We start from the raw sequence: 14,167 nt of genomic DNA on the forward strand, positions 1-14,167 counted from the left end.
CAACCATAAAATTATTTTTGTTGCTACGTCATAACTATTATTTTGTTATGTCATAACTATTATTTTGTTATGAATCGTCATGTAATTTTTTTGGAGGTAGAGGTTTGGCAATGAGTCATGAGCGACAGGTTGAGGAGCACTGCTATAGATATTTATCTAATGGTCTTTATCTGTTGCAGGACCTTTGTTATGGCTTGAACATGCAATGTTCCCCACAGCTAATCTATGAACACTTGGTCCCTAGGAAATGGCATTATACTTAGGGAAAATTTAGGAAGTGGGGCCTAGTGGGTTAAGCAGATCAGCGGAACTATTTTTCAGAGATTATGCCTTGTCTCTCTCTAGTGGTGTTTGCTTTCTCTGCTTCCTGTTCACTAGGAGGTGACTAGAATTTGACTCCTGCCCACTATCATGGTGTTTTGTTTTATCAGAAGACCAGAAGCAGTGGAGATAAGACTATGAGCTGAAATTTCTGAAGGGGTGAGCCAAAATAAACTTTCCTTCCCTGTTTCTTGTTCTCCTGGGTATTTTGCTCATAACTAATAGATATTCCATCTAATATATCATATTATGTCTTATTATCATGCCTCTTTAGGCTTTTTTCAGTGGTGACAGTTTCTCAGACTTTCTTTGTTTCTCATGACATTGACAGTTTGGTCAGGCATGTTATTCATCCTCATGGCTATTTATCTTTTGCATATGAAAACATTGAGGCACAGAGGTTAAGAAACTGTCCCCAAAGTCAGACAGCAAACACCAAATTCAAGCCCCGATTTAAAGGCAGGACTAGTATAACGTGCCACATCCTTTGTCTCCCTGGTGTCTGTTAAATTTCAGACTCTGTAAACATTCCCATCAGGATTGCCAAGGCGGTCTCTTTCTTCATGTTTATAAATGGATTGAAACAATTTGGTGATGCATGTAAGTAAATTAATGTGCCTACTCAGGTGCTGAACTAGTTTACCCTTTAACTTCAGTGGCTGTTTGTCTCCACAAACAGCCTCCCCAGGACAATTCATTAATATAGGGAAAATGTCACTAAAAATTCTCTGAAAGCATATGTCATTGAGAGTGTTCCTATGACTACTTTCAAGGGTCACTTGGACTGCTTATTAGAAATTCACTTCCCTCAAATAAAATGGTGGCTAACTTACAGAATTATTATTTTGTGTTAAAATCCAAACTATGGCAGTGTTGAGCACAAACCAGAGCAGTTTTTGATCTCATTAAGTGACTTGATAGGGCAGAACAATCTTTTACACCAACCACAAAGGAGATTATTCTAAATAAGCAGATACTGAGATCCACTCTGTCAGATTAGGAGATTCATTGCTAAAGGAACAGGACCCATTTCTGGAAGTCAGCTTTCATTTAGACTGGGTGCCTGGGCATGTTTATTTCTGCCTGATGCTGAGGATGAATACTGTAATACCCCAGACTCCAGCCAGATAACACTAACTAGATGCTTTTTTATTAAAATGTCTTCATCAATATATCTTGATCATATTTTCCCCTTCCCTTATTCCTCCCGTATCTTCCCCCACCTCCCTATTCTCCCAGCTTTACATCCTTTCCCTTTTCCCCCCAAGCCCCCCAAATAAATACCAAAACAAACAAACAAAAAACTATAAGACAAAACAAACCAACAAAACTAAAGCCCACAAAATCATGGGGTTTATTTTCTGTTGATCAATGCTCCTAGGCATTGAGCTTAGAGTATGATTGATACACCAAGTGACACTCCATTGGAGAAAACTGATTTTTCCTTTCCTATCAGGTATCCATTGCAAACAACTTCTTGGTTAACTGTTGGATTTGTGTCCTCGTCCATCCTCAGTGGTAGGATTGTGTCTGGCTTTCCTTGTGCCAATCTTGTGCATGCTGAAGTTCACATATGTACTAGTCCTATTGTATATGGAAGACACTGTTTCCTTGGAGTCATCCATCACCTCTACCTCTGACTTTTAAAATTTTCTGCATCTTTCTCTATCTTGAGGGATGGAGATTGATAAAGACATCCCAGTTAGGACTCAGCACTCCTGGGTCTCTCATTCTGTGCACAGTTGTTCAATTTTGGGTGTCTGTATTCTTCCTTATCTATTATAAGAAGATTCTGTGAGGAGAGTTCAGCAATGCATTACTCTATGGGTATAGTAGTATGTCATTAGGAGTCATTTTATTGCCATCATGCTTCTTATTATTTCATTAAGAAAAGTACCAATGATCTTGGTGTGCAGTGCAATGATCTACAATCCTAGAACTTGAAAAGCTGAGGCAAGAGAATTCATACAAATTGGAGGCTAGCCTGGACTACATACAGAGTTGCAGGTCAGTGAGGAACTACATACTAAGATCTTGTCTCAAAAAAAAAAAAAAAAAAAAACACCAAAAGAGAAAACTGTTTCTCTAATTCCACTAAAATGTGGAATTTCACTAAAATGTTGTACATTGATGGCCTCCCCCAAAAGTTATCAGATCCTAAGGAGGCTTATTGACCTGAGGTGGTTGTCAACATTTGAGAAATCACAAAAGAGAATTTAAAACCCACAGTGCTCTAACTATAATTGGAGTGCTCAAGATGAGTTCAACAGTGGCTTTGGCAATGGGACTTAGGTATTCATTTTGTGCTTTGATAACCATGCATCAAAAAATATTATTGTCCTGTAAACATACAATAGTAGCTATAATTTTCCAACAGTATGCCACATTTTTCGAAAGTAAAAGGGAAGTATATGGACTTTAAGACATAACCCAATATGGGTGGCATTTTTGTCACTTAACCTATAGTCACCATAAAATATCAGTGGTATAGTTTACGTAAATGTTTTTAATGCTGTCTTTAAGATATGGTATGAATTTCACAGTTAAAGCACTTTGTAAAATTGGGATGCTAAATTTTAACCAGAAATACTTGATTTTTTTCTAAATTGTTCCAAATACATTTAAAAGTACTCTGATCACTGAATTGAGTATTAATTTTTAAATTTAAACTTGGAATGAAAAATGGATCTTTTTACTGTGTCATCATATTTCTTAGGATTTCAATGTTTTATTTCCTTTTTTTCAAAAATTCCAATAATTATATCCTTGCTATTTTCCTTCATGTAATTTCAATAACTACTGAAAATAGTGATGGTTTTCCTAAAAAACAAAAACAAAAACAAAAAACCAAAAAAAATTCACCAGACTGGAGAGATGGATCAGTGGTTAAAAGTGCTTATTGCTCTTGCTAGAGGACCCAGGATTCAGGTCCCAGCACCGACATGGCTTTTCACAACTGTCTATTGCAAGAGATCTGCTGACTGATACAGGGTCGCACACATTTGTACAAAATCAAATCCACAAATATTTTTTTTTAAAACACAGCCCCTGAAAGAAACAAGAATAATAAGGAAGATGTATGTCCAGTGTCTCTAGTCTCATTATCATTTTGGTGCTAGTTATGTTGTAATAACTTTTTCAGTTTATAAAATAAAGCCTCAAAAAAAAAAAAAAAAAAAAAAAAAAAAAAGAAAAGAAAAGAAAAGAAAAAGCAGTTCTCAACTGGTAGTTTTTTATCCCCTGTATATCCGATATTCATATTAAGCTTCACAACAGTAGCAAGATTACTGTTATAAAGTAGCAATGAAAAAAATTTTATGGTTGGGAGTCACCACACAATAAGATAAACTGTATTAAATGGTTGCTACATTAGGAAGGTTGAGAACCACTAATAAAAATAAAAAACTCAGTAGATTATAGGTTTTCATTTTCTGGTTTGTTTTATAGAAACTAGCAAAGGAGTAAAATAAGCTTTGTCACAGAGGAATCAATTGAATAATTGAATAAATTTTGGAACAGCATTTCAGAAACAGTTCCTTTCCGCACCAATGTCTGACGGTAATTCTTTTTAAAAAGCATCCACAGAAAGAAATACAAGTACTAGGGCTCAAACTTTCCATGCACAAGAGAACTAAGTGGAACTTGGATTTATTCTGTACAATACACAAAACCACAGAGAGCATGGATCATCAAATAGTTTTGACATGTTTCAAACATTGAAATACAATGCAGGAACCTACTGTACTCATTTGATAAAGCAAATAAAATGTAGAGACTTAAATTTGAATTAAATATACTGAGCTGTTCAGTCCCAGGTAACCAAAGGGAAGTAAAATGAATTGAAAAATAATAATACGTGGAGCTCAGAAATGTTTCTGATGTTCTCAGACATATATATGCTTCTAGACAACCCATATGTATACAAGTACATTTCTCTGTAGTCATGGGAGATTGGCTCCAAAACCCCTGTGGGTGTCACAATCTGTGGAGGCTCATCTCCAGTATCAAATGGTGCAGTATGCAGCAGACATACATCCTCCCCTACATTTTTTTTTAAACTTTCATTTATAAGGTTTATTCCTCATGGCATTGGGAGCATCTGCGTGGGTTTTTATTTATTTATTTATTTTATATAACCAAGTCCATTTAAATGAAAACAAACATTTATAGACAATATTTGGGAATTTGGGCATCGTTCTTTCCAAACTACTTCCTGCTGGTAAGGGGCGCTGTCATGGGGGATTCGAAGAAGATGCAGAAATCCTGGCTGTAGTCTGTAAGGCTGCTTTGTCCAGCTGTTTTGAATGTAGGATCACCTGGTACTCTGTTTCAGGTGGTCTGGCTTGATCAAACCACATTAGTCTGGAAGGAATCCACATCTTTTCATTTTCTGTGGAAACAAAAATAGAAATCCTTTTCACCAGTAGCTTGTACTTGAACTTAAATTTTGGAGTCAAAGCATTTTTTTAATTTAATTTATTATTTTACATGTCGATCCCAGTTCTCTCTCCCTCCCTCTCTCCCTCCCTTTTACCCTCACTGCCCTCTCACATGCACCCTAACCACACTCCCCTCCCATCCCCCCACCCCAATTCCATATGTAGGGGAATTCCATCCAGTTGGAGTCATGTAGATCTGACAGGTCCTATGAAGTAGGGACTAGGGCTTCTCTCCTGTCTCTAGGTTAAGGCAGTTATCCCTCCATGGGGGATGTGTTAGCAAGGTCCTTTTGTGCACCAGGGATACATCCTGGCTCCACTATCTGAGGTCCCTTAGACAGCTCAGTCCTTCTGGCTGAGACCCATATTCAGGGGGGCCTGAGTCAGTCCCATGCTGGCTTCCCAGCTATCAGTCTGGTGGCCCGTTAGCTTCTCCTTGTTCAGGTAAGCTGTCTGTAGGTGTTTCTGCCGCGTGGTCTTGTCCTCTCCATCTGCATCTGGGTTCTACTTCAACTCAGTGTTTATGTATGGGTGTTTTCTCCTGTTTCCAACAGGCATTAGTTGAGGGCTCCATCCTCCCCTACATTTTTTTCTTATTTTACATATCGATCCCAGTTCCCTTTCCCTCACATCCTCCCATTCCCCTCTGCCCCCCTCCCCATCCCATTCCCCATCCATTCCTCAGGGAGGGTGAGGTCTTCCAGGAGGGATCATCAAAATCTATCAAGTCATTTGGAGTAGGTACTAGGCCCTCCTGCCTCTAGGCATATTCGATGGGAAATGAGCTCCCGAAGTCCTTTTGTCCACCAGGGATACATCCTGGTTCTACTGCCAGAGTTCCCTTAGAGTGCACAGGCCTTTTAACTGAGACCCATGTTCAGGGGGTCTGAGTTCATCCAATGCTGGTTTCCCAGCTATCAGTCTGGGGGTCCATTAGCTCCCCCTTTTCCAAGTCAAGTGGGCTGGTCATATACTCCCTCTATGCATCTGGATTCCAGTTCTGTTCAGTGTTTAGCTGTGGGTGTCTTTTTCTGTTTCCATCAGCTACGGGATTAAGGCTCTAGGATGGCATGTAAGGTAGTCATCAATCTCTATCAGGGAAGGGCATTTAAGGTAACCTCTCAACTATTGCTCAGATTGTTAGTTGGGGTTTTCTTGTAGATCTCTGGACATTTCCCTAGTGCCAGTTTTCTCTTCAAACCTCTAATGGCTCACTCTATTATGGTATCTCTTTTCTTGCTCTCCTCTATTCCTCCCCCTACTCAATCTTCCTTCTCCTTCATATTCTCCTTTCCCCCTCCTCTTCTCTCCTTCTCTTTCTCCTAACTCCCTCTCCACTCACTGCCCCCCCCCCAAGCTCCCAATATGCTCAAGAGATCTTATCCCTTTCCCCTTCTGTGGGGAACCATGTATGTCTCAATTAGTTTTTTTTTTTCTTGTATCCTAGCTTCTTTGGCGGTGTGAATTGTAGGCTGGTGATCCTTTGCTCAATATCTAACATCCATATATGAGTGAGTATATACTATGATTTTTTTGTGACTGGGTTACTTCACTCAGGATGGTTTCTTCAAGTTCCATCCATTTGCCTGAAAATTTCAGGATTCTATTTTGTTTTTCCACTGAGTAGTACTTCATTGTGTAAATGTACCACATTTTTTCCATCCATTCTTCAGTTGTCCTCCACTACATTTTCAACCATCTCCTCATTATTTATAATAATCTAAAAATAAAATTATTATGCCGGTAATTCTTATATAAACTGCATTGTTGAGAACCTTGTAACAAAATGTCCATGTGTTTGCATACACATGCATTTTGTTAATTTTTTTAAACTCAAAGTTGGTCAGATTTGTAAATAATGAACCCCATAGATACTGAGAATGGAATTAAAAGCATAAATATACAAATAAAAATTGAACATGAACACATGTCAGACGAATTTATCCAGCTCATTAATGATGAGAACCATGAGGGATTAAACTAATTTCAGGAGCATTTGGTAGGAGGAGGAATTTGGTAATTTAGGCATTTTTATGACTAAAAGTTTTGGAAAAAGATTTTGAAGAAACACTCAAAATTTATTCATATTTTTCAGAGCAACAAAATGACAGTATTCAGAATTTACTTTTCTACCACATAGAAATTTACTTATTTACATTGACCCAGAACATCTGAATTCTTATTAAACATAAAGCAGAAAGTCATCTTGGTTCTATATTCTAGAAAAAGAAATAATTTTGAAGTAGGCCCAGTACTGCCTTGGTAAAAGTTTTAAAGATCTCATGGTTATACTTTATCCCAAATTTGGATAATTGTTCTCAACTAAGTTTTAATTATCTACATTTTACTAATGAGGAAATTGATGCTTTCAAATGGTAACTAACATAATAAGGACATTACAGAATTACAGAGCAAAACTGGAACCTATGTACTTCTGATACTTAACTTCAATCACTCTCTTATACCAGTTAAAAATCTATATTGATCTGTCCCATAACATTTTATTTGTGTGTTTTTATGTATATCACATAGCTTAAAAAAATCAGATCAGCATTTGAGATGGACAAAAGCCTCCTCTGTGTAATTACTATTTTAAGATAGCATGGGTGAGTCACAGTAAACGTTTGTCTGATTATGAATTGCATTGTGTTTTATTTACTTTCATAAACATGCTTTTACTAGAGGGTTTGCTCATTGTTTGTAAGCAAACCAGACCATAAGGAGGGGTGGATAAAGTTTTGCCAAAGATAGACTATAAGCAAGATATGTCTTAGGCTAAAAATGAAGGAGAGGGATTGACTTTGGCAGCAGTCACTTGAAGAGGCTTGAGGGAAGAAAGCTGAGAAAGATTCACAAATACTTGAATTTAGTTCCCACCTCTGCAATTTGATGCTGCTTATACTAAATTCAGCCTATTTTGAAATAGACACCAAAAGTTATGTGAGAACTAGGCTGTTAAGTCTTGGGATTTTGAATACTGAATTAATTCACAGACTTGTGGTTTTGTGATTTTTGTGTTCAATGTTGTAGGGCACATGTATGATTGATTTGTAATTGGCTCTTGCTTTATCAAGATACTGTTTCTCACTCAGCATGGGCTTATGTGAAGTATTATAGCAAAATATCACCATTTTGACTAATTAATAAAAAAACACGCAACAGTAAAAAATAAAATCTGGCTAATACACATTTTAAAGGGTATTTATGGGTTTATTAAAAGAGTACTGGTCAATACATGATTGTGCATTAAGGGTCTTCAAGAGATTTACTGTGTTTATTGTTTAAAATAAAACAAGATAAGAAATAGTAGACTCACACTTCAGACTAATATAGAATAGTCTGGACCAGATTTAGCCTCTTGTCACAAGTATTTTAAAAACTGCATACAATATATGAGGTAATGTATTATAAGAAACTGATACCAGGGAACTTGTATGCAGTGATTCTTGAGAGATGGAAAATGACTTGTAGAAGCCCTAGGATTGCTCAAGTGTACTGCTTATACAGGAAGAAGACTCCAGATAGAGCCCAATGAACTATTTGAATTGAGGAAGTATGGTGACAATAATGAGAGAGAACATTTCCCAGAGAAAGAACACTGGAGGTCTGTAGAATGTTCAATACAGCATTAATCATTGTGTGCACTAGAGGAAGCTATCCAGGACTAGAGGAAGAATTATCTAGAAAGGTACAGACAGCAGTACACAGCACTTATACATGGATAGAAATGGGGCCTGTTTAAATCATGAAAGCCTGGAAAATCTCCTACTTCATAGAGTATAAGATACAATATTTAGGAAGGTCTCGCCTCAGTTGTTCTATATAGCTATTCCTAAATTAAATATAGCTCTGTTTCTGCCTGATCTTAATCCCAAGACAAATAGATTAAAAAATAAAGCAGAAACAGGGAACATTCATATAGGCTTCAATAAAACATCTTGAGAATAAAGTTACAATATTTGCACCAAAATAGACTATAGAATAAAGATTGATGGATGTGGAGACATAATGATAGCATTTATATAAAATAAAATATGAAAGAAAAACTACTTTCAGTGAAAAGAATGTCAATGATCTGGGTTAATTCATGTAGCCTAACCTATGTTTGTAACTGTAGTGTCTAAAAGTGGGAGATTACATGAGAAATGTTTAAAGTGATGGGAGATGCCATTCTGTAAATATGTTTCTTGTATTGGTTAATTAATAAAGCACTATTGGCCAATAGCAAAGCAAGATAGGTGGGACTAGGAGACAAGGAGGAGAGAGGAAGTTGTAAGGGAAGAGTTCCAAGATGAAGGACTGAGAGAACAGAGAATGTCAGCCCCTCTCTCCAATAAGATGAGACCACGAGGACATACTTAAATTAATGGAAATGGGTTAATATTTTAAGACAGACCCAGCAGATAAGAAACTAGTAACTGGCCTACAGAATTATATCTAATACAACATCTCTGTGTGTTATTTGGGGCTGGCACGGCGGTGGGACAAGACTGGCAGGAAAAAAACAACTCATAAAAAAATGGCGTCCAATCTGGACTGAATAACGTTCACTTAAAATTTAACAAAAGCTTAAAAAGGGGTTTTAGAAACAAAAGAACAGAGATAAACAAGGCTTCTTGGTAGCAGCATTTTTTTTCAGTTGGACTCTTGTTTTTCTAGAGACAAGCAGAGATTTGTGCAGCTCCCTTAAGGGAGGTTTCCTGACTCAGCATAAGCAGCAAAAAACCACAAGGCTTTTAGGAAGCCCTGCTAACAATTCATTGGTGTGTACAAGAGCGGACAATGGTAGTGACCACATCTTCAAGCTGGCAACATGCTGCTGGATGGCAGCATAGACCAAGGCAGTGAGCATAGCTCTCAGTTCTGGCAGTAAAGGTACCTGCCGCCATCTTGGATAGACCACAGCTAAAACAGCTGTGCCTTTCATTTTAGCAATGTTGTTGTTTAGCAGATAAAAGACGTTTGTTTAGCCAGAAAAAGATAAGATTTACAGTAAAGACAGATTCAGATTAAGAAAAACCTCTAAAGGTTTACAGTGTGTTTTAAAATATACATAGGCTTGGGAGAGAAAAAGAAACAGGATAAAGTGGTTTAAAAAAATATTAAAAGAGAGTAGCTGGGTGTAGTGGCACACACCTTTAATTCCAGCACTCGTGAGACAGAGGCAAGCAGATCTCTGTGATTTCAAAGTAAACCTGGTATATGGACATAATTCCAGGACAGATAAAAGTTACACAGAGAAACCCTGTCTCAAAAAATGAAAAAATAGAAGTAGAATAAATAGAGTAATAAAAAAGTCTCGTAAAGATAGAAAGCACAGAATGAATCTGGATACTGTACGGATTTACATTGTCTTTGTATCATTTGATTGCTGAGAAAGTAACAACAACTCTTAAAATAAATACTACTGGGTTAATTCAATTTACTCATTTTAAAAACGCTTTGACTCCAAAATTTAAGTCTAAGGACAGGTTACTGGGGAAAAGGATTTCTATTTTTGTTTTCACAAACTAACATGGTTTGATCAAGCAAGACCCACTGAAGCAGTTTTCCAGGTGATCCAACATTCAAAACAGTTGGGAAAAGATAGCCTTGCAGACTACAGCCAAGAATTTTGCATATTCTTAGGATCTCCACGACAGCGCCCCTACTAGCAGGAAGCAGTTTGGAAAGAACGATGCCCAAATTCCCAAATATTGTTTATAAATATTTGTTTTCATTTAAATGGGGTTGGTTATAAATTATTAATGATCACAACCAATATCTTTATAGGTAAAAAATGAATTATGGTATAGATATGAATACTTAGTTTTAAAATGGATTTTCATTTATTGATACAAATTTAAGGTCAATTTTGTGATATGTATATTGATATGTAAAACAGTTATTGTGTTTATATAGCTCATTTAAAAATGCAATGTACAATTTAGCACAGATTATAGATAGTTACCTATAATAGTCAAAACTTAGAGTTAGGTTAGTTAGGTTTTCTAGATATACAGAGATGTATTTGAGATAATAGACATTCTTCAAACCTTTCAAAGACCTACAGAATATGACATTTAAAATGGTTTAAGGTATTTCTTAACAGTGAGGCACAACTGCTACTGGCAACACCACCTGCATCAGAATGGAAGATAGACCTTGAAGAAATGTGTTATGGAGTTTGCTGCAGATATGGCAAGAGTAGCCATTTGGGCAAGATACTGCTCTTGTCTGGACAGTTTGACTTTATGCTGTATAAACTGGACATGCAGGACCCACAGGAAAGTGACTGCTGATACAAGATGAACAGTGCTGTGGGGTTTCTGCTTCATGGAAGAGTCTGCCAGACAGTCTTCAGGACACAGAGAAAAGTTACTGAAAAACCGTCAATTCAAGAAGACAGTTTAAAGTTTCCTGCTTTGCTGAAGAGTCTGCCAGACACACTATGGCCTATTATTAGCTGAAGATGGAACATTACAGAAGAACTTCGGGTGACTGATTTATATATTATCCTTCTGTGGTCTTTGAAGGACTTGAAGGCAGATAGTTATGGTTATAGTTTTCCTTAGTTAGGATTAAAGATAAGTTACATATAGGGCTTTAGACTCACAAAGATAGGATAGATGATGGAATATTTTCTTAAATCTTACTAAATGTTAATAGACTAAATATTGTTGACTGTGATACTTATTTGATAACTGTTGTGTGATATATTTTGCTATGCTAAGGTTAAAACCCTTTTCATTTAGACAGAAAAGAGGAGATGATGGGAGATGTCATTCTGTATAAATATGTTTCTCTTATTGGTTAATGAATAAAGCACTGTTGGCCAATAGGAAAGGAAGATAGGTGGGACTAGGAGATAAGGAGGATTCTGGAAGTAGTAGGGAGGAGATCCAAGATGGAGGACTGGAGGGAGCAGAATGCTGGCCTTTCTCTCCAGTAAGATAAGACCATGTGGAAGTACTTAGATTAATAGAAATGAGTTAATAATTATGACAGAGCTAGCCGATAAAAAACTAGTACCTGGCCAACAGCATTATATCAAATACAGAGTCTGTGTATTACTTGGTGCTGGTGTGGCTATGGGACCTGACCAGAGGGGGGGGGAAACCAACTCATAACAATAAAGATGGCCAGAAATATTTTTAATTTTGATGAAAAAATAATAATACATATCCAAGTAGTTAATAAAATCAATTCGTAAGAAGCATGAAGACAAGGACACTAAGATGTGCCATCTATATAACTATCATAGTGAAATCAATGAATGCTTCTAGAGAAAATGAGATATACAAAGGAACAAAACTGAAGATGATGGATTTCTTACTTGGAACGATTTGAGCAATAAAGTAATGGATTTTTTAATCTGTAAAGAACTAAGGAAAAGAGTCGGACAGGCGCGGAGTCTTCTGGAAGGATCGCTGCGATGGCTGCCCAGAGAGAGCCGCAGGTCTAGTTCAAGCTCGTCCTGGTGGGCGACGGTGGCACCAGGAAGACAACGTTTGTGAAGTGCAACTTGACGGGCGAGTTCGAGAAGAAGTATGTAGCCACCCTGGGCATGGAGGTGCACCCACTCGTATTCCATACCAACAGAGGACCCATTAAGTTCAACGTGTGGGACACAGCCACCCAGGAGAAGTTCGGGGTCCTGAGCGATGGCTACTACACCCAAGCCCAGTGTGCCATTATACTGTTTGATGTAACATCAAGAGTCACAAGAATGTACCTAATTGGCATAGAGATCTGGTACGGGTGTGTGAAAACACCCCCATTGTATTGTGTGGCATCAAAGTGGATATTAAGGACAGAAAAGTGAAGGCAAAATCTATTGTCTTCCACCAAAAGAAGAATCTTCAGTACTATGACGTTTCTGCCAAAAGTAACATTGAAAAGCCTTTCTGGCTTGCCAGAAAGCTCATTGGAGACCCTAACTTGGAGTTTGTTGCCATGCTTGCTCTTGCCCCGCCTGAGGTGGTCATGGACTCTGCTTTGGCAGCACAATATGAGCATGATTTAGAGGTTGCTCAAACGATTGCCCTCCCAGATGAGGATGATGACCTGTGAGAAAGTGAAGCTGGAGCCCCGCGTCAGAAGTCTAGTTTTATAGGCAACTGTCCTGTGACGTCAGCGGTGCAGATCGTGTACTTCATTGGATGCTGAAGGAGATGAATGGGCTTCGGAGTGAATGTGGCAGTTAAAACATACCTTCATTTTTTTTTTTTTTTTTGGACTTGCATATTTAGCTGTTTGGAACACAGTTGTTTCCTTCCTGAATTTCAAAAATAAGACTGCTACAGTCACATCACACTATTCAGTCAGTGGTGAAATCTTATTTGTTACTATCATTCCCATTCTTTTTGTTTAGAATCAGAATAAAGTTGTATTTCAAATACTCTAAAAGAAAAAAAAGAAAAGAAAAGAACTAAGGAAACAAAGAACTTGTCAACTTTGAATTCTGTACCCAATGGGGGAAAAAAAAAATTACAGAGTCCGAAAGAACTTATCTCCAAACAAACAAATAAATAAATAAATAAATAAATAAAATAAAATAAAAAAGAACTTATCTCCAGTATCCTCACACCATAATAAATGTTAAAATCTTTCAGGCAGAAGGAAGCTAATACCAATTGGAATAATAAATTCACAAAGGAAAATGCCAATAGAAATGATCATTATATGAATAAATAATTTTTATATTTATGTATCTTTAGAGGCCATTGAATATTTAGACAAAAATAGTTGCATTATCAAGTGTGTATTACAGAAAAAAATATAAATGAATCACATTCTTAGTTCAAGTGTTTCAAGGGAAGAAATGGAAATGTCCTAATGGAAATTTTATATGCTAAACAAGAAATAAATGCTATGCTAGGTCATAGATTAGACTGGTTACAAATATACAATATAAATCTTAAAGCAGAGTATTTTAGTTAATATACCAACTGAGATAAAATAAAATCTCAACAAGCAAAATGCTTGTAAAAGAAAAGAGAGTAAAGACTAAAATGGATAAATGGAAAGCAAATCACACTTATAATCATATTTAATATAAATGATCTAAGTAGCTTAACTAAAAAGCAGAGTCTTTATTTTAAAGGTTTCATTTTATTTTAATTATGTATTTCCATGTGTGTGGACACATGCATATGAGTAACTTTGCCTGTAGTGATGCAGAGTGTCAGATACCCTGGAGCTAGGGTTTTGGGGAGTAGCACTACATATAGTACATCTTGAGGGATGTATCTGACTGGGGGAATTGAGGGAATGAAGAAATTATAGACACAGAAAAACTGCAGTTGGGGGGACTGGGTTCTGTGATTAAGAAACTGCAGCACCTGTAAACTCAGTGTGTTTATCATATACAGTTGAGCAGAAAGGTAGGGTTGTTGCATACATATAAACAAGGAAGTGGAACTATT

The 14,167-nt window shown here is 37.0% G+C and overlaps 1 pseudogene; it reads left to right on the plus strand.

The window, feature by feature from the left end:
* The first annotated feature begins 12,174 nt into the window (after positions 1-12,174).
* LOC127214471 (GTP-binding nuclear protein Ran-like) lies at positions 12,175-12,885 on the plus strand (annotated as a pseudogene).
* The last annotated feature ends 1,282 nt before the right edge of the window (positions 12,886-14,167 follow it).

Source organism: Phodopus roborovskii, unplaced genomic scaffold, assembly GCF_943737965.1.
Source record: "Phodopus roborovskii unplaced genomic scaffold, PHOROB, whole genome shotgun sequence".
NCBI classification, from domain to species: Eukaryota; Metazoa; Chordata; class Mammalia; order Rodentia; family Cricetidae; genus Phodopus; species Phodopus roborovskii.